Genomic DNA, 21,646 nt, shown 5'->3' with positions numbered 1-21,646 from the left:
ACATACATATATATATATATATATATATATATATATATATATATATATATATATATATATATATATATGTATATGTATGTATGTATACGCAGTGTATATATAAATAAATAAATGTTTCGCATTTTTAGTGTAGGTAGATCTCTTCGACTGGTCATGTTAATAGTAGCTCGCAAGTCAAAAAAGTGTGGGCACCCCTGATATATGGCATTAGTTTTTTACCAGTCTTGCCTCCCCACAAGGTCTGTAGGTTTGTGCTGTGTTTGTATGTGTGATCTGAGCGCCATCCGGTGGACAGACGACATTTTTATTTGATACTCGCGCCATTTTTGCGTTGAGTATGGGCGCAACCAAGTGTATAATTGGAGGGGGGCACTCACCCATTTTCCTTAACAAACGGAAATATATTAAAAACGAGTAGACGTAAATAAATAGAATAGATGAAAAGACAGATCAGTTTGCAAGGTTCATTAAAGGGGGACATATAGAAAACATTTTCTACTGTATATTGGGAGGGAAAGATTGGTATTACCTCAACATTGGCGGGGACACGCCCCCCCCAAAAGAATACGTGGTTACGCCCATGGTTGTAGGAGACACATTTTTCCTCAGGAGTCACAGTAAGGATGTTTAAATATGATTATAATATTTATGTTTATAATTGAGTTCTTGTTTGCCAATCAACAAATCAAGTTGTTGTTCAACAAGTAATTTTAATCTTAAATTGTAATAGTAATTCTTAACTTGTAATTTGTACCCTCGGTTTTTATAAATCTGCACCCTCCGGTTTTTTTTTTCGCAAATCTGTTCCCTCAAGATTTTTTTAATTATTTATTTTTATTTTTATTTATTTACAGATTTTTACCAAATCTGTTCCCCCAGGTTTTTTTTTTTAACAAATCCGTTCCCTCCGTTTTTATAAATCTGTTCCCTCCGTTTTTATAAATCTGTTCCCTCAGTTTTTATAAATCTGTTCCATCAGTTTTTATAAATCTGTTCCCTCCGTTTTTATAAATCTGTTCCCTCAGTTTTTATAAATCTGTTCCCTCAGTTTTTATAAATCCGTTCCCTCAGTTTTTATAAATCCGTTCCCTCAGTTTTTATAAATCCGTTCCCTCAGTTTTTATTAATCCGTTCCCTCAGTTTTTATTAATCCGTTCCCTCAGTTTTTATTAATCCGTTCCCTCAGTTTTTATTAATCTGTTCGCCATTTTCTAATAGTATTCTATGTTGTTCTAGACACAGCAGACACGGGGTTTTCTTTCTTCAATTTTAACTTTTCTCAGGAGTTTAAGGTAAGGATGTTTAAGCGAAATATAATTATAATATTTATGTTTATAATTGTGTTCTTGTTTTTAAACGAATGTTAATTAACTACTTTGTAGTAAGCATCGAGCAGATACCAGCCAGTTTTAGTCAGATAATTAGCTATTGCTCCCTAATCTAAATGATAATAATCGAAGAAAATTTTTGTTCAACAAGTTTTGTAATCCGCGCGCGTTAAAGTTGGTTTATATCGGACATTCGCTGTACATTCAAGCTTCTCTATTTCTCATAGAATAAACACACAAAAAAGGACACAATGTGTATTGTCTTAATAATGTGTATTGAGTGGACATATAACCAATACAAATGAATATATTTTTTAATCTTCTGCTGTTAAAGCTCGAGGAAGCGGGCTTTGGGAAACGCAGGTTATCTGCGTGAAGTTAACCCCCCTCCCCCACCCTACTCACACACACCCCTAAACGCAAAACTTCGGCAGAATACATACATGTTTCATACAACTAGTTTTAAACATCCACAATGGTCCGAGAGTTGAGTATTAGACCTGTACCTGAGCATTTTGCTTATAAATATATACTCTCTATCTGAAAACATTCAAACCCCTGTCAGAAATTAAGCTTAGTTTTCAGACATTAATGCTAGTGTACAATACATCTAATGTATTAATGTAAGGAGTTAAGTTTTTTCTTCATATGATGTGTATGTGATGTAATTGACTTAACAAATCTCTACAGCATGATGATTCATGATAAATAATCGAGATCTCAATATTGATCAAAATAATCAGGATTATCATTTTGGCCATAATCGTGCAGCCCTACCACACACACACACACACACACACACACACATACATATATATATATATATATATATATATATATATATATATATATATATATATATATATATATATACACACACACACACACACATACAAACTCGTATGTGTGTGTATGTGGAAACTTGTGACTCGTGAATGACTTAAATGACTCAGTGAATTAAGATTTAAGCCAAAATGATTTTACTTGTGAAATTGAATTACTGTGAACTATCAAACATCCTTTGATGCGAATAATGGACCTTTAAACACTTAAACAAGCCACTATCTGTCTTCAAACCAAGACTTGAGTGCAACCATCAAGCCCAACATGACAGATTATTAATTACATACACTTTGTTAGTGTTTAGTGGTATTGCCTGTTCATTGATTGAACTTGGGGTAGCCTTCCACAAGCTTCTCATGATTTGCTGTAATTTGTGCTCATTCCTCCAGACAGAACTGTTTTGAGGGCCTCATTGCTCAGACATGCTTTTTCACTTCAGTCCACAAATTTTCTTTGGGAGTCAGGTCAGGGTGTTTCTGATGGCCACTCGAGTAGATTTACTTTGTTGTCTTTAAGCCATTTTGTTACAACTTTGGAGGTGTGCTTAGGAACATTGCCTTGCTTTACATTTTATTTTTCCCCAATAACCTGTGTTCAATTTCCCTTACTCGCCCTACTAGGCCAAAACCAGTGTGCACTTGCAGCATGAGGAGACGAGTGTGTAGTAGGGTGTTGTTTTTTTTTAAACTACTATATTTTCTATAGTTGCTATCTAAAATGACCTTTAATACAGAGGAGGTGGATTATGGGGAGGTGCAATACCAGTACCCTGATACTAACATAACATAGAGGTTCTCTTTTTTTTTTTTGGTATACAGACAATGCTAATGTTTCCTCTTCGTTACTTGACAAAGTTATTATTTTAGCTGTCGAACACAGTATATTAGAGTTGGAATGAAAGAATGAATATGGATATTATTTTATTTCCACTCCAATATACTGTGGTAAAAATATATATTTTTAAAAACAATAACTTTGCCAATGTCCAAATATTTATGAACCTGACTGTATCTGCTGGGTCTGCAAAAATAATGTAATTAATAAAATAAAAATAAAATAAAAAACAGCTTGGATGGTCATTGTGCATGTTTTTTCTAGTCCAGCCAACTTTTCTGATTTTTATGGAATTAATGAATGAATTTTTATTATTAATATTTTCATGTTTTTTTCATACATCTTGCAATGTGCTTTTGGACACATTAGTGATGGAACCTGGAGTCACTGGGTGTTTCGGGTCTTTAATCCTAAGACTCCCTGGACCTGGCCTATGTCCAAATTGCTGATAACCCTCCAGAGCCTTCTTGAAGCTCTCTCAACAGCCTCTGTGGTGTTCCTGATAGTTCTTTTCATTTGTTGTCCTGTGATGTTAAGATGCTTTAAGGTGTGGTAGAGAGACAGGCTGGAAAAGCCTCTCCACAACAGGATCCTCATAATAATAATAATAATAATAATAATAATAACAACAATAATAACAATAACAACAACTATCATATGCATGGAGTTTGCATGCTCTCCCCATGCTTCGGGGGTTTCCTTCAGGTGATCTGGTTTCCTCCCCAATTCAAAGACATGTGTTGTAGGATGATTGGCATTTCCAAATGATCCGTAGTGTGTGAATGTGTGTGAGTGTGTGTGCAATTGTGCCCTGCAACAGGTTGGCACCCTATCCAGGGCTGTCCCCTGTCTTGTGCCCCAAGTCCCCTGGGATAGGCTCCACGCTCCCCCACGACCCTGTGTAGGATACGCGGTACAGAAAATGGATGGATGGATGGATGGATGTCCCAAATCAATGTCACTGCTACAGCAAAATCATAGAACTTTGGGGAAATTAAACTTATGGCAGAAAATTCTACTGAGCTTCGTGCCACTGCAACATTATTATTTTTTTTAAACTTATGGCTCAATACTAAACCTACCAAAAGTTTCTCACTCCCATTTTCTCTCTGCCAGATCATTTAATAAATAAGCTAAAAATCTACAACAGAAACAGAAAGCAAAGTTAAAACCAATAATTTATTTTCAAAGGTTATGTAAACATCTCAAAATATACTGTACCTCTGTTAAACACTGCACAATAATCAGTAGGAATAAGTGGAACTAAATCTTATACAAACTGTACATGAACATGGTCAGAAAGATTCCAACAGGAATTTGAAATGTGAACCTTCGATTAAAACTGGAGTACGTGAGTGAGGGGTGCGCTGCTGTTACCTGTAGTCCAGCAGTGTAGTGAGTGTGGTTTGTTTGGAATGGTTTGAGTTTTGGATAGATCAAGCTAAATAAAACACTTAATACACATGGGTAATAATGTCTGTTTTTATATTATTTAAGGTTTTATGCTAAACATAATCCAAAATGATGTACAATTAAAGGTTAGTATAATTAGCCTACACTGAACAAGTTAAGTGATATATGTGCACACATACTAATCATGGGTCCAAATATTGCTAAATTTGGCTGAATTATAAAAGCCATTAGTCGTACTGAATGAAGAGTCGTTTGGGAGTTTATTGCTGAGCCAAATGAACTGACTCACTGAAAAGAGCTGGAATAACCATCACTAATTTGTGTATCTTTGATTCCTGTATGTGTCTATAAATCTTTACGTGCCCTGATGTTGCCATGCCAACTGGTCACTCACGTCACGAGTGCAATGAACTCAAAGCAAAAAATAAATAAATACATAATAATAATAATAATAATAATAATAATAATAATAATGTAACTGCTGTTTTACTAAGTTGAGCAGTGTAAGTGTGAGTTCTTTTGGCGTGAGGTATTCGTGTTGCACAGTGATGAATAATTTGCTGTATATTTCTCTTTAAACAGTGCCTATGTCCAGTGATGAATAATTAGTAAGATTTGATGGTAATATTAGTCTACACTTATTTTCAAACTTTTTGTAACATGTTTTCTGTCTATTCCAGATGTGTTGAGTCCTTCACATTAGAATAAGATGAATAGTTAATGTTGAATTAGGATTTGCATGGATTACATGTGTGTGGATCGGACAGTGTTGCATGTTACGTGGTGGTTTCTTTTGCTGTTGATGTGACCTGTTGTTGTGCTGATGTGGGTCTCACTGCAGTGACATGTTTATTAGTTTAGTTCAGTTACAGTCTCTTTGCAGCAGTGTAGTTTGAGAGACTTGTTTCTTTACTGAACCGTAGACTGTTGAATAGAATAAAGTAATGTGTGAATATACAAATATATATTATATACGGTGTGCTATGGACATGTAATACAATGTATACGAAACACAAGTCTCAATATTTAAATAAGACAGTGCAATGGTCACAAACACGGGGAATGGAGCGTATACTGCACAATCTGTGAGTGAATTGAAAGTCTTTATACTGTGGCTGTGACTGTGCTGTGAATTTAATGCAGGTGTGTGATCTGGGATTTGCAGTACATGGCAGAGATGTTTGTGGCCCGCAGTGCAGGATGGGAAATGTAGTTCGTGACATGAGTAGACTTAACACCAACTTTATAGGATCAAATACAGTTTAAATGAAATGGATACATTTATAATGGAACGTTTTTACGCCTTTCACAAATGGCGCTCAGCGAAGGAAACAAATTTGTATTAAATTGAAACCAAGCTCATAGATGATCAATTTTGTTAGACTAGTTAAATACACATACGCATTACTCATGATTAGAGATATTTACAGAAAGTGAAGGAAGTTTAAATGTCATGTATGAAGGGTCTGAGTGATATTTTGAGTGTGGTGCAGTTGTAAGTTAATAAGGGACAAAGGGGATGCATGCACGTCTACCCTTTAAACTAAACACTATTGTTGTACACAGTAAAAACAAATTCAATAGGATGTTTTGAATAAAAATTAGTGGGATAAAAGAGACTAGAGAACTGTAAATACATGTCTAGATCTCAACCTCATTTACTCTATTTTAGTTCTGTATTATTGGGATTATCACTCGTTAGCACAGATGGGATATTAACATGTTAGATTAGTGTACATCACAAATAGTCTTAGACTAAAGGATTTAGTTTTTTCATTCACCAGAAGGATATTAAGAAAGGAATTCAGGAAGGGAGAAGAATGAATCTTTGTTGTATTTTGTTGTATTTTTGCAGACAACAGACTAGAACTCTTTGACAGATTAACTAAACATGAGAATAGAAGACCCCTTTATGAGAGGGGGTATTCCAACAAATGATATTTGATTAGAGATTACACGAAGATGAGAGAACTGAAGGGATGGGAGATTAAATCAAGTATTACAAGAAAAGCAGGGAATTAGCCATCACCTGTGGAAAGAGCCATTTTATTTATTTATTTATTTATTTAGCCTTTATTTAACCCGAATAGCCTCTCTGAGATTACCTCAATAATTTTTAAATGATTTAATAGACCAATTTAATCTATTTAATCTATGCAGCAATATTTCATGATCCACTGTGTCAAGCCTTTGATAAAACAGTAAACAGGGAAGTGCAGTAATCACCTTTATCTAGAGATTACACAATATTGTAAAATAGTAAACTAATATATTTATCTTTCATATCAATTCTGTATTTTATTCTTCATATACACATTACAAAAAATTTGTACAAATCTAATCAGCCCCTTTGATCAATGCCAAATATCTTAGTTCTGAAAATCTTTTCAGCTTGCTTTAGGTAGAGTTTCAATTTTCAGTCTCAGTCGGACCTGTACAGAGTGCACCTTCTCCTGAAATCTTGTCCCCGACAGCAGAGCCACTTATTGGCAACTAAATCAAAGATTAAAAGAAATATTTACAAAAGATTTATGAAGTTGCTTGGATATCAGTGAGCACTGATTTTGTTTCCAATTTTCAGTAAAATTGAGTACATTAATAAAAATAACCAAATACGCCAAGCATTTTCTGCAGAGGTGCTTACTGGAAATTTACCCCACGTACTGCCTACAAAAACTGGGCATTCAGCATGCAAAGTTCTGGTATCCGCTTCTCCACTCTTTAGTAGGTTGAACCAAATCCCTGCCGAACCCTGTAGAATAAGTGAAGTGAGAGCCATGTGCCTCATGATCATATTCAAATGTAGAAATGATTACTAGGTTCACTAACACTTTTTGGTGGAAGTGCAACACCAACATCAGGAAACACAGCTTCAAAATCAAGTTCATCACTCATCTGAGACAGAACAGTCAATTTTTGAATGATATTGAGATAATGAGGAACAGTATGGGTGTAACGTAAAATACACTGAATGTCATGCATTACACGGTGGTGTAGTGACATTGGAGGCAGAACAGAGAGACAGAGTGGTGAGGCCATGAGCTGTAATGATATCTTCTGCAGAGCAGAGGGGTAGGGGGATATCCTCAGTGGAACCACGCAGTGGAGTAATGACCTCAGCTGAGTAAGGAAGCAGAGCAACCAAAGTGGAGCAGGGAGGGTGGGAGATGATTTTACCTAGGTTGTGAGCCCCGTCCTCAAAGAATTTCCTGAGGGGACACCTGGCATTTGAGTGGCTCTGACCCAACTTCCCTTCCCCAGTAGTTCCCACATGAGGCAAATTTTCTCCCCACTACAAAGGTATGACAAAAAGTGGCCTCAAAGTCTGGCTTTAAGCATCCGGCCTGGCAAGTGCAGGCAATCCCAGTTAATCAGCCTGGAGTATTCTGGGTAACTGAGTTCCCCCACATGGCAACTCTTGCTGTGCACTGCTGCTGTCTTCTGCTGACTGTGTGGGGTGTAGCACAGCCTCTTACACCTCACTTGTGCCTTAATACATCTTAAAATGCTACAAGCAACATAGAATTAAAACAAATGCTTCATTTCTCCATATGTGCCATGATATGGCAATGACAATTCCATGGATACAGCATTCCCTTTTAGCGAAACACAACACGAGTTTTAATGCATTAAAAAGCTCTTTTTGTTGGAAAGAAACAGAATGGTAATGAGTGACACATCATGTGTAAGTGAGTTCTTAAAGAGCCGGACACTGCCAGTACCAGCAGTGTGATCCTGACTCCAAGACAGGAGTCAACATGGGAAAGGCACAAATAATATTGTCTTCATTTTAATTGGACAACAATGCATTCAGTCATGTCTAGAAACTTAACAAATGTTTTCAGTATTTAGGATATATAAAAATGAAGGTATTTTGAAGATCATGATTTCTTTTGCAAACGGATTAGGCTTAGATGGTTTAAGACTTTATTAAAGTTATGAAACTATAATGAATTTTATGCATAGTGGACCAATTGAACTATTTATACAGAGATTTTAAACTATGAAAGGTTTACCTGAAAGGATTTGTTATCATGTGGCTCCCTCTGGTGGACAACATTAGTGTTATGGCCTTCTTTTCTCATTCTCATTGATATAAATGGCTGATATTTTAAAAAAATTGTTGTTGGCACTCAGAGCACCAGAAATCCATGAAACATGACATGCTTATTCTATGTCTTGTTGTCCATGTATACCACATTTTGTGACGTTTGAATATTGTGTTTAGAAGCCCAATTAGTCATAATGGTCCACACCCAGAATCAGCCTGTATCTCATTTATCTTTGATAAATGAAGTGTGGGAAGAGTTTTACTTTTAAGCAACTTGCACCAGTTTCTACAACCCCTTACATTTTGTGGAGAATTTTGGATACAAACATAACTTTGTGCTCGTGCATCACTGTCGTGCTTCCCTGCTCCACAAACCTCAGTTTGTAAAGTTTAATCTTCTCCGTGGTTTAATATAAAATGTGCCCCTGCCTTAGAGGACTTGGAGGTTGCACACTTTCTTCCTCTGTCACTTGATGATTACTCCTCCGTCTGATGTCTGATGGTGACTGAAGTCCTTTTGGGAATAAAAGGTAACGTTGACGTAAACAGTAAACTGAAGAAAGTCATTGTCGGTGACCCTGGGTATCTGCTAAAGCTAGCGGCATTACATTACATGTGTATGATGTCATGCTCCACTACTGCGTTCCATTTGAGATGATATTACCTTTCTAAAATTCATACACTTGACCAGTGATTCTCAACATTTTGTGCGCTCTGGAACCCTAGCCTATTTTGAACAATCCACAAGGACCCCCTCGCTCCACAACAATTATAGTCATTTATATATATGTTGCTTTATTTTATTAATATTCAACATTAATAATGTTAACATTGGACATTTAAAATTGAATCAAAACATTTCAATGTTTTATTTTTTACATTTTATTGTTGGTGTGACATATAATTTGACTCTTAGAATTATATTTTGTTTATTTATTTGTTTATCCATCAATGCAACACTTGACCTTCTCTACCACTCAGGTTTTTGCAAATTATCATTTCATTTGTAAATAAATTTAAAGTAAATTCCATCAATGAACGATTGTGATATTTGTGACTGCTCGCAAATAAACAAATTGGTTAATTGTAAAACATCTCATTTGAATGTTTTGATCCTTTTATATATATATATATATATATATATATATATATATATATATATATATATATATATATATATATATATATATATATATATATATAATCAAACTTTCCCAAGGACCCCCTGCAATTACACAACTGACCACTAGGGGACCCCTATTGCACTAGACGGGAGAGTAGTGCGTAGTGTAAGTACATGGTGTAAGTGTACAGTACTTCATTTAGGACACTACTTTAATATTTACTCTCCGAAGCGTGTTTTCAGTACAGAAGTAATGTAATGAGTAAACGCACCGTGCAGACCAACTAATCGAAAATGAGATTCGTTTCCAACGATTTTCATAATCGATTATTTATTATCGATTAGTTGTTGCAGCTCTAAATATAATATAACATTTGCAATCACTGTGATGGAGAAAATATGGAATGCAAAGTGCAATCTTCTTTATTGATCTATTTATTTATATCCCTATTCCATTCATTTCTACTGTTTAGTCATCTGGTGGGCGTGGCTGAGTGCGCAGGTGCGTCATTCAAACCGAGCGAGATGACTGTTGAGAATCAGACAGCGCGAGACAGCTCCTTTCAGCTAAATTGAGGTACTTCTGTTGGTTGTATGAATAAAACACTTATCACAATTCTGATTAGCGTAGATTTACTACAGGTGCATTATTATTAGACACAACATCTGGACTGCTTTAGGGTTTATTTATGAAAGTGATCATGAAACAAGTGGCAGTAGTGATGACACTCATTTTGAGCCAGGTCCCTTTCCCCAAGACCAAAAGATTGCCAGACTTTTTATCTTGAAGTTTCATTTCAGAAATGGATTGAATTCATGCCCGAAACAATTCAGTACAAAAACAAGTTCTCTGAAAACACAAAAAAGGGAATACACAATTCTGAAGTGTAGCATCTGGACACATGTGATAAATCATCACATTTGGGAAGAAGTGAAAAGCCCCTGCACATTTGTCTTTAAAAGAGCCAAGGTCTATCCATCAGCCACAGAGAAATTCATAGAAATTAGAGGCAACTGTGAGGAATGTCATGGCCACATTCACATAAAATGTGACGGAGAGCCTGAAATGAACCGCCTAATGGTGCTCAAGTGCTTAATTAAAAACTCTGACTCCCTGCACACTGGCTGTTCGAAGCCTGCGATGTCTGGTAACTTGCCTGTGCAGATAGCCAAAGAACTGTGTGAGGAAAGAATGGAACCCTGTTTATGACAACGTGGCAATTTTTCGGAGCACACTTGGTAGTGTGCGGAAGCATCGGCACGTCCCTAATAGCAAGTGCATATAGCTGAAACATTCTGTACTATTTTAACATGTTATTTATTCCACCGTGGCAGTTGTTCAGAGCACATTTGTAAGCATGCGAAAGTATCGGAACGTCCTTAAATAGCAAGAGAACACAGCTGAAACATTGTAATTTAAGTATGTAATTTATTCCACCATAGTAGCTATTAAGGGCACATTTATAAGCGTTTAAACGTCCCTAATAGGCAGTGCATGCCGTTTTTTTTGCTGCAGGGTGGTTCCTATTAGGTCTGCTAATGGGACCGCCCTCCTGATTGGCTGAATATAAAGGCACCCGCTCTAGCGGCGCTGCTTGCAGAACAGCAAGATGTCACGGAGGAGAGCGTGTCCAGTTTGTCGGCGTTTCTACACCAACGTGCAGGCTCATCTCGCCCAGATTCATCAGCAGGGTCCAGAGGAACGCGGGCTTCACCTGGCGGCGGCGAGCGGGTGATATGCGGATCCTCTGGACTGCCCGGTGTCTGCATGCAGCAGGAAAGGTTTCCGCCGGCTAGACTGCCACCTGTTCGACCTTCACCAGCTCGCCGGGGACACGGTCAGGAAGTTACTACTCGGCGCCAAAATAAAGCTGCTCAACAACAACTGCAAGCTTTCGGTGAGGCGAAGAAATCTAAAAGTTGCAAATGTTCTCAACTGATCGAAAAAGTAGCAAAACTCTCCGCAGAATTTGAGCGGCTGTCAGCACTAGTAGCCCGGCATGTCCCCGGCCGCCTGCCCAACCCCCTTTTTTTTTTTTCCAGAGCCAATGTTAAGTGTACACGGCTCGGCTTGACAGGCCTCAGAGATGTCCCCAAAGCCACGGCCAACAGCAAGCAGGAGAGGAGACACGTCGAGCACTTCCTTCACTTTGTGGGCCAACACGGACAGTCCCCTGGCAGCCCACCTGAAGTACATTGACAATGTCTCGAGAGTCCTTGAATGGATGAAATCATTGTGCCAGCGGTAGAAGGTCACTACGGCCAAGTTATTTCTGACGCGCGTTTCCAAGTTCCTCCATTAACTCGATGAGAGACTGACCGAGGGCCGAGTTGGCTCCACGAGGTTGTCGAGTCTCCAAAGACTGCTGCAGCGGGAGTGCAGACATCTGTCCGGTCGAGTCGTGCTCCACAGGCAAGGCGTGCGAGCGGAGAAGAGCGTGGGAGTACTTACGGCTCCTGCACGGCAAACTGTCGGACGCTGTCCCTGCTTCGCTGATCTGAAGGCTCGTCCAGCAGACCCGGACATGCTCAACCATTGCATCGGGCTGCTGTGTGCTCACTTCTTTTCGGTCAGCGGACACAGGACCGGAGTCCTGCAGAACCTCACGACTGAGGAGTTTGAGAACCTCGAGAAGGCTGACGGCGGTCTCTTTCTGATCAATGTAAGTAACTTCTGTGTATTTCACTTTTATTTCCAGGGGCTGCTGTGTTGTACATGGGGGTGTTTAATATTTTTCATTCATTGTCCCTTTCTCCCAGGTGAAGCAGCACAAACCTGCCTCCGCTTTCGGACTCGCTAAGCTGGCCGTCACCAAGCTGGAGCTGAAGTGGCTGAAAGCTTTCTGCCGCCTGAGGAAGCATATGCCGGGATATGAGACTTCTGTGGGGTGGCTTTTCTTTTCTGGCACACAGGCCAGGATTTCTGCGCATGTCGCACAGCCGAAATTTCCTCTTTTTTTTTTTTTTTTTAAGTACATGGACGGAGCTCCGGGCAGAGGGCGAAGAGAGCGTCCAGACTCGTGAGCTCCAGAATGATCACCGCTGAATTTTTTCCTCGTTGATTATAATGGTTTATGCGTTCCTAGTCAGGGCAAGCTACTGTTTGTTGCACCTCTTCCATCCTCCTCCACGGTCTGAAGCCAGCTGCAGCCACCTTTTCATCACCGTCACAATCTCAGCACTTGTTGCCCTTGATGTTAACGGGTTCTTTCGGACAGCATCTAATGAACATGAGGCAAAACAGTTGACAACTTCTGCAATTCGAGACACGCTAAAAAGGCTATTTATACTTCTACGTCAGACCTTTGCGTTGCCTGATGTGCATCTCTAAAAAACTGTAATAACGTCTGTGTATGCAGACAACAGTTGTGATTGGTCCTTTGTGCAAACAGAGACCCTCCCCGGGGATGATAAATATATCTGCAGTAATTTCATATTCACTGAGAATAAATGTAATGAAGCAGATTGCTTGTAGCTTATAATAAAAATGCTGAGGCTTATTACACACTTATTCAAGTTACAGTTAAATAATGAATATGGGCTTAAAGTGCAGTCCCTCATCTTTAATTTAAATGTATTCACATCCACATTGGAGGAATGGTTTAGGAATTACAGCTCTTTAATATGTAGCCCCTTCTTTTTCAAGGGACCAAAAGTAATTGGCCATTTTACTCAAAAGCTGTTTCATGGACAGGTGTGGGCTGTTCCTTCACTGTTTCATCAGTTAAGCACAGGGTAGCTGCAGGTATCAGCACTTACATTATTGGAAATTTCTTGACTATGATATTAAAAAGTATTAGATTTGAAGACCTGCACATCACTTCAGTCTTGCTACACGATACATCAGCTATAATGGATTGTGTTCATGCATATACATCCATTCCTGGGTTTAAGTAAACTACAGCAGGGTAAACTTCTATAGAGGTAGATGGGAGACCAGAGCAAATATCCTGTTTGCATTACCATTTGCTCCAACAGTGAAAGAAAAATCCAGTATTTCCTTTCCATGACTTTCCAGGAAAGGAGAAATCTAGAGAGATAAGACTTTAAGGACCTGCAGGCAGCCTGTAAGTAGATAAAAGGTCTGGAGTTGATTCCAGGTGTGGCATTCACATTTGGAAGCTGTTGTTGTGAACACACAGCATGCGGTCAAAGGAGCTCTCAATGCAAGTGAAACAGGCCATCCTTAGGCTGTTAAAAAAAAAAAAAAAGATCCATCAGAGAGATAGCAGGAACATTAGGAGTGACCAAATCAACAGTTTGGTACAGTCTGAGAAAAAAAGAACACACTGGTGAGCTCTGCAACAGAAAGGCCTGGATGTCCACGGAAAACAAAAGTGGTGGATGATCGTAGGATCCTTTCCATGGTAAAGAAAAACTCCACAACACCAGCCAAGTGAAGAACACTCTCCAGGAGGCAGGCGTATCATTATCCAAGTCTCCCATGAAGAGACGACTTCACAAGAACAAATACAGAGTTCACCACAAGGTGCAAACCATTCATAAGCCTCAAGAACAGAATGGCCAGATTAGATTTTGCCAAAAAAAACATCTAAACAAGCCAGACCAAGCATTCTTTGGGCAGATGAAACTAAGATCAAACTGTACCAGAATGATTGGAACAGCTCGTGATCCAAAGCATACCTCATCATCTGTAAAACACGGTGGAGGTAGTGTGATGGCATGGGCATGCATGGCTTCCAATGGCACTGGGTCACTAGTATTTATTGGTGATGTGACAGAAGATCAAAGCAAGTGTATGTGAATATATTGTCTGCTCAGATTCAGCCAAATTCAGTGAAATTAATTGGACGGCTCTTCACTTTACAGTTGGACAGTGACCCAAAACATACTGCAAAAGCAACCCAGGAGTTTTTTAAAACAAAGAAGTGGAACATTCTGCAATTGACAAGTCAGTCACCTGATCTCAACCCGATCGAGCATGCATTTCACACGCTGAAGACAAAATTCAAGGCAGAAAGAAGCACGAACATACAACACCTGAAGTCAGCTGCAGTAAAGGCCTAGCAGAGCATCACAAAGGAGGAAACCCAACATTTGGTGATGTCTGTGGGTTCCAGACTTCAAGCAGTCATTGCCTGCAAAGTATTCTTGACAAAGTATTAAAAATGAACATTTTATTTATGATTATGTTCATCTGTCCAATTACATTTGAGCCCCTTAAATAAGGGAACTGTGTATAAAAATGGTTGCAATTCCTAAACGTTTCATATGATATTTTTGTTCAACCCCTTGAATTAAAGCTGAAAGTTGCTGGCCCAAATTTAGCCTATTACCCAAAGACACTTAAAATTCAACATAGAAGCAAATACTCACACCTCTAAACCCAGTTGGAGATAGAAAAAAAAAAAAGACACCAGCCGTAAGTGAGAAGAAGCAAGGGTCCAGATTTTATTTCCACCTCACGAGATCCACAATGATGAGAATTCTCAGAAGTGATCTGACACCTGGAGCTCAAGCTCCAGTATTTATACTGTATTTACACAGTAGATAACCAATATATTTTAAAAAGACTATGATTTCAATACCAATAGGGTTAAAAAGAGCTTTAAAAAGAGCTACATTACCATGATGTTTAAAAAAAGGTTTATCAAATTTAACATGATGTTTTGAAAGAGGACTTTCTGACTACCATTAGGATTGAAAGTGGGAGAGAGAGAAAACAATTTTAGAGAGACCTTAGTCTCATGTTGTTATGTGTGTGTGCGTTGGGGCCTTTGTGTGTGTTATGTCTGCACGCCCGCCCTTGACTGTACGAGAGTGTGTGTGTTTCTCAGCCTGCCCTCCTCAGCTCTTATATTTCTCTGTGACTAATAAACCATAGTGTGTTACTCTTAAAGATCTTAAAGTGTGAATCCAACCAGTCCTGTGAATTTTCAATAAAATTACATATTACTCATACTAGGTCTCCCTCGTGTTTATTTCATGTCATTTTTATCCACAACAAAGTCTGCAGTTCAATTGCATCTCAGTTGTTTCATTTCAAATCCATTGTGGTGGCATACAGAGCCAAACGTATCCAAATAGTGTCACCGTCCAAATACTTGCTAGTTTTGGCCTACACCAAATTACTGGCACTGACTACAGGTGGCTGTAGAGGTCTTTCCACAGAAAGGTGTTTCTTGGAACCCAGATCTTGAAGGCTCTTGTGGAGCTGGTGAGGTTAAAAAAAAAAAAAAAAAGAATGTTGATTTATTTGTGATAAAATAGTTTTTAAAATAAATGTGTATTGCAATTTTTTAAAATTGTTTTTCAGGTTAGGGCACCCGAGCCAGCTAGTTAAGGTTTTTAGGACATGATATGTGTCATTTGTTCCAAATCCATGTCCGTGTCACATGTCTTAGATGTACGACCGATCAGTTTGCCTTGTAGCTTTTAAACACAACTATACACCAGCATGCACCAAAGTCTCGTTCAGCCACATTTGTGAAATCCGTAGCCCAGCGGCCCCAAAATGCAACTACCTTCCTTTACAACTATTCTATACATTTTTCCCTGTCAACAATCATAAACTATAGAAAATCCAAAACAGTTCACAAATTTTCAAGCACCACAGATACTGCTGACAAACTGAGACATACTTACTGACAATAACTTCAGGAGTAGGGGTCTGAGGAGTCCTTTGGTATCCGTGTAATAGACTCTATTGAGGCTGTTGTGGGTTTGGACGTTAAAATATCACATCAAATACATTAAATATCACACTAATTTTGACAATATGAATTTTTCAAATCTTTTGAATCAATCCTAACATTGATCGACAGCTTCTATTGCCCAGCGTCATAGTGCCCCAAAGACTTCTGGGATTTTCAAACTTGTGCACAGCTCACTATCCAATGCATCCTCAATATCAAGAATAATACATCTGGGAATTTTTATGTCCTCTGTATTTGCGTTCTTGAGCAGTGGACTTGAACTTCGGCAGTGGATGATGACGTTAAAGGAGTCCACAAGGACACAAAGGCTACATTCACACTGCAAGCCTCATTGCTCAATTCTAATTTTTAAAATGTGGCCAATGTCATATTTCAGCATGAACTGATCATGGTCTTAAACTGACCCGTATGCGCACAAAAAACAAACAAACAAACAAAAAAACACATCACCACAGCACGCTGTCACATGTAAACATGGAGGCCACTGAAGTCATTTACAGAGTTGGGCCATGTTCAGCTGCAGTGTGATAAAGAACAACACATTGAGAAACAGATAAGCAGTCTTTGAAGACCTTAAATAGCTGGGTCGTGTGTGTTTAATTAGGGTTGGAGCTAAACTCTCCAGGACTGTGGATCTTGTTGGAGACCTCTGACCTATACCCTTCATTTCATATAGATTTGGGATGATACACTTACATTCACATGTGAAATCCTAATTAAACACACACGACCCAGCTACTTAAGGTCTTCAAAGACTATCTGTTTCTCAATGTGTTGTTCTGTATCACACTGCAGCTGAACATGGCCCAACTCTGTAAATGGCGTGGTTACTGGTCAGCATTTCTGTAAAGGATATTGAAGTCCCCTCTGTGGGTCGATCAAAATGATAGACTGGTGGAGGAGCAGGAAGACCTGTGGAATCTTGCTGTAAAGCATCATCTTCCTCAGAGTCCCTCAAAGAGGAGCTCAAAAGTCGAGTGCTTGGCCTTTAAAAGTCTTTTTTAAATAAAGTCATTTGTGACACTTCAGTGCACTTAGCAAATTATACAATGTTGAAGCCACTTTACTACGAGAAAGCAGAAAACATAGTACAAAAAATTTTACACCTACATTTTGCGCCTGGCATTTTTTTTGGGCTGGATCTTCTGCATCTGACTCATAGCTGTCTGTTCAATGAAAAAAAACAAAGATTAATAAAACTTAAATTGCTATAAACATTCCTAAGAATACATGGATCAGAGACATCCAACATTCCAGTGGTGAACACCTCTCTAATGTCCCAAGACACCTAGTCTAATTTCATGTCTAAATGACTTTAAAAATGCAGGAATTCAATAACTGAAAAATGAATTATTTTGATGCGGCAGTGCTGTATGTTATTCTCAATTACATTACCACTTTATGTGCAGTAAAGGCACTGCAACAAATCGGCCTTGATATGGTAGCCTCACATACTTCATCACATTTCCATTCAGCTCAATCATTTCAGGCTAGATGAGAGATTATCTACTAAATAGACCCCCATCTGAATTGAGTTTATGGGATAGTGAAAGAAAGGTTCCATTTGCTCATGTTCTCTGTAGATTACATACACCTTCTCCTGACATTGAAGAATATTCATTACTACACCAATACAGCCTCCAATTCTGACACAGTTATCTCCCATAGTTGAGAGATTAACTCTAGTGCTACCTAGAACAACCTCCTGGAACTGCTCAACTTTATTAAAATCTGGTGGAATTGGGCCATTTTCATGTTGTTTTTTCAAGACAATTTTCATATCCAAATCTTCAGCATTTAGCAAGAGTTCTTGAGGTGGATCCAATACTGTCAGACGGTGCCATAGCATCGAGGCAGCCAAGTTGTTTATCACTAGGACCCTGCTCCTATAGGACAGCTGTGATTGAATTCATCTCCATCTATTTAGCTTTTCTAGAACCTTATTGGTCAATCCATCCCAGTTCTTCTGCATATATCGATCTGTGCCAAAGAAGATCCCAAGTATTCTCAGTCCCTCCATGAACACTCCTGTGGGAGGTGAGGTATATTTTCCTCCTGCCATTGACCTAGAAGCAAGGCATCAGTTTTGTTCCAGTTTACACGTGCAGATGATGCGCTCTGAAAGACATCCAGGCCAGAAAACACGTGACTGATGTCATCCTCTGACCTGATTATCACCGTCAGATCATCAGCATATGCTGTGAGCTTGACTGTGGTCACATCAGATAAGTCAGGGCTTAACACTGAAAACCCTTGCAGATTTTCTCGCAGGTGTCTTAGCAGGGGCTCAATGGGGAGAGTACACAGCAGACCGGACAGGCTACAGCCTTGTGGAACACCTCTGCGCATGGAAAAGTTATTGTTAGTGTTCCGTTTATTTTCAGCATACTGTACACATCAGTGTACAGCACCCTAATCCATGAGATGAAGCATCCACCAATGCCCAAAGCTGTTAGGGTCTTAAAAAGATAACCATGATCCACTCTGTCAAAAGCCTTCTCTTGACCTAGTGACACTAGTCCCATCTCTACCTTATATAGCTCTGTGAGGTGCAACAGGTCTCGCACCAGAAAAAGGTTGCTGAAGATTGAGCGTTCTGGGATGCAGTATGACTGGTCATCATGTAGTATTGTGGCTAAAAATCTTTTAAGGCGTTTTGTTAATGCCTTTGAAAAGATTTTATAATCTGTCCCAAGGAGGGAGACAGGACGCCAGTTCTTTAAGCTACCAAGGTCTCCTTTTTTGGGTAACAGGGTAATTACAGCTCTCCTACAGCTGAGGGGTAAGACTTTTGTTTCCATACATCTGAGTATGACAAAGTGCAGGTCTGGGCCAATCAAGGACCAGAATGTTTTATAAAATTCGGAGGTCAATCCATCCAGCCCCGGTGACTTTCCGTTTGACAGTTGTTGAGCAGCTGTACTGAGCTCTTCTAACAACAGTGATTTTTCAAGTTCGTTTCTCTCACACTCGCTCAGCTGTGGTAGTCCATTCAGAAGTTCTTCAGTTGCTTCAGGATCACATGGTTGACTATTGTACAGTTCCTCATAAAAAGATAGCGCTTGTTGAAGTTGAGGACGAGGTTCTCAAAAATAAAGAAGTTGAGGAAGTTTAGGAAGAGCCTTTCAAGCCTGAAGAAGTCTAGGAAGAGTCTCTCAAGACCAAAGTGTCATGATTCCCCCTTGAAGCAGCGTGCTCTAAGCGCGAATGCGCAAGCACCTGCTTTTCCGTTGTTGACCGTAGTGACATCTGGACACGTGTGTTTTGTTTATGTTTCTGTCATGTCTCCTCCCTGTTCTGTCATTGGCTGGGATTTCACATGGGTCTGTATTTCTCTCAGTTGCTAGCGGTTTAGACGCTGATCATGTCCACATATATACCGCGCGCCTCCCAGCACACAACGCGAGAGAGTATCATAGAGTTAGTTTAGTTCGTATCGTAGGCATAGTCACGTTCCATGTTTAAAGTTAGTTCGCGCTGGATTATCCACTTCCAGTTCCTCGTCATAGTTCATTTCTCGTTTTGTTTATCGACCCTGTTTTCCGTGACCATGACCTAGATTCCAGCCTTGCCCAGTGTATGCCTGTTTGCCAATCGCCTGACCTCTTGCATGTTTGCGGATTACGTTTTGGATCACGTTTTGGATTTGTCTGCCTGTCACTCTTTCAAATAAACAACTGTTCATCCTGCACTTGCATCCGTCCTATCTCTGCTCCGTCACAATACGTGACACAAAGAAGGTGAGGAAGAGTTTCTCAAGACTTAAGAAGTTGAACTGAAAGGAAGTGTCTCAGGTCTGAAGAAGTTGAAGGAGAGGTTTAAAAAATAAGGAACTGGAGGAACTGGTTCTCAAAACTGAGGAAGTTCAAGAAGAACCTTTCAAGCCTGGGGAAGAAAAGGAAGAGTCTCTCAAGACCAAGGAAGGTGAGGAAGATTGCTACAAAGCTGAAGAAGAGTCTCTCAAGTCTGAAGAAGTTGAGGAAGAGCCTCTCAAGAGTAGAAAGTTGATGAAGATCTTTTCAAGCCTGAGGAATATCCCTGGGGATATAGCCTGGGGAAAGTCTGAAGGGGAAACTAAATCAGAAAAAATAAAAATCCAGAAATGAATGGCAAAAATAAGTAAAAATAAAATGAATGAGGAACATCAACATGAAGCAGGAATGTCTGATGCCTGAGGAACTTCAGTAAAAGCTTTCGAAATCAAGGAATTTCAATCAATATCCGAGAACCAAGAGAAAGCCAAAGAGGTAGAAGTCTGGGAGCTGATGTCAGTGGAGTCTCAGTCTGGCTCTCAAACACACTTTCACAGCTTTTCCTCCTCTCTAGCATCTGTACCGTCAGCAGTGTCTCCTACTTTCTGAACTTCTGTCTTGCAGGAGCCACTGTGCATTCGTTACTCAGCCTGACTAAGTTGTTTGGTCTGATGGTTGATGTGTGATAGATGCCGTGCTAATTAAAGCGGTTTGCCGACATGGTCAATGAACACGTCTTGTGTGCAATCTTCTCTTCTCTCCACTTGGGCAGGAAAACCATCCATGAGCTGCAGTAAAATGTAGCCTTAGTGTTTGTTGATACAGTGGGGGTCATGATGTCTGAGTCCAGCAGCAAGAATTGACCATTTTACTCAACTGGCTAGGTTGGTACACCTGCTGAATAAGATGTTCTGATTGGCTGAAAGCCACCAGATGGTGGAAAACCTGGTGCTATAAACAAACTGAGTGAATTAGGAGTTTCTCAAACTCCTAATTCACTCAGTTTGTGAAAAAAAGAAGGATTTTCCAGTGCCGGATGGACCACATTGTCTCATCTCAAAAGTCAGAGGCACTGGAAGCAGAAAGCAGGAAGCACGTGAGAGAAATTAGCCCTGCTCTCTGCCCGGACGAGTTCCACGGGGCCACGGCATCCACTTAAAGAAATACACTCCGGTATGGAGATGGAGGAGCACCGCGATGAGAAGTACTGAGCCTAGACAAGCCAAGACTCGCTGCAGACTGCACGCACATGGCGTATCTGTGTTTATTCCAGCTGAAGCTAACAGGAAGTTAAGATCACGGTGTGATGTTGAATCATTTACTGCAGCAGCAGCTCGGACAGCTCTAAATTCAGATTAGAGCTGCTAATGAATATTAGGTGCTATTATTAATGAATATTATCCTGGTGTCTACTATTTTTTGAGAACAGTTTCATATTGAAATACAATGAATCTGCACATTTTAACAGTTCAGATGGAGAAGTTATTAATGTTTTGTCACAGTAATGATTCTGTGTCTCATTGCCAAAAATGAAAACTTCTTAACTCTGAAAGTCAATTTAACAATGTTTGAAGGAGAATCTATTATAAATGCATCATCAGATGACTAAAGGGAACGCTGGATGA

The 21,646-nt window shown here is 39.4% G+C and overlaps 2 long non-coding RNA genes across 2 annotated transcripts; one reads left to right on the top strand and one right to left on the bottom strand.

The window, feature by feature from the left end:
• The first annotated feature begins 242 nt into the window (after nt 1–242).
• LOC128630633 (uncharacterized) lies at nt 243–12,910 on the top strand. The gene is made up of 5 exons (XR_008394908.1): nt 243–617; nt 1,237–1,292; nt 10,066–10,169; nt 11,109–12,255; nt 12,353–12,910. It is a non-coding gene; the product is annotated as an uncharacterized LOC128630633 (long non-coding RNA).
• A 2,070-nt stretch (nt 12,911–14,980) lies between these two features.
• LOC128630631 (uncharacterized) lies at nt 14,981–17,373 on the bottom strand. The gene is made up of 2 exons (XR_008394907.1): nt 16,199–17,373; nt 14,981–15,767 (listed from the first exon to the last, which is right to left on the bottom strand). It is a non-coding gene; the product is annotated as an uncharacterized LOC128630631 (long non-coding RNA).
• Between the last annotated feature and the right edge of the window lie 4,273 nt (nt 17,374–21,646).

This window comes from Ictalurus punctatus, unplaced genomic scaffold, assembly GCF_001660625.3.
Source record: "Ictalurus punctatus breed USDA103 unplaced genomic scaffold, Coco_2.0 Super-Scaffold_100058, whole genome shotgun sequence".
Taxonomy (NCBI): domain Eukaryota; kingdom Metazoa; phylum Chordata; class Actinopteri; order Siluriformes; family Ictaluridae; genus Ictalurus; species Ictalurus punctatus.
This window is presented reverse-complemented; position numbering and strand designations above follow the sequence as displayed.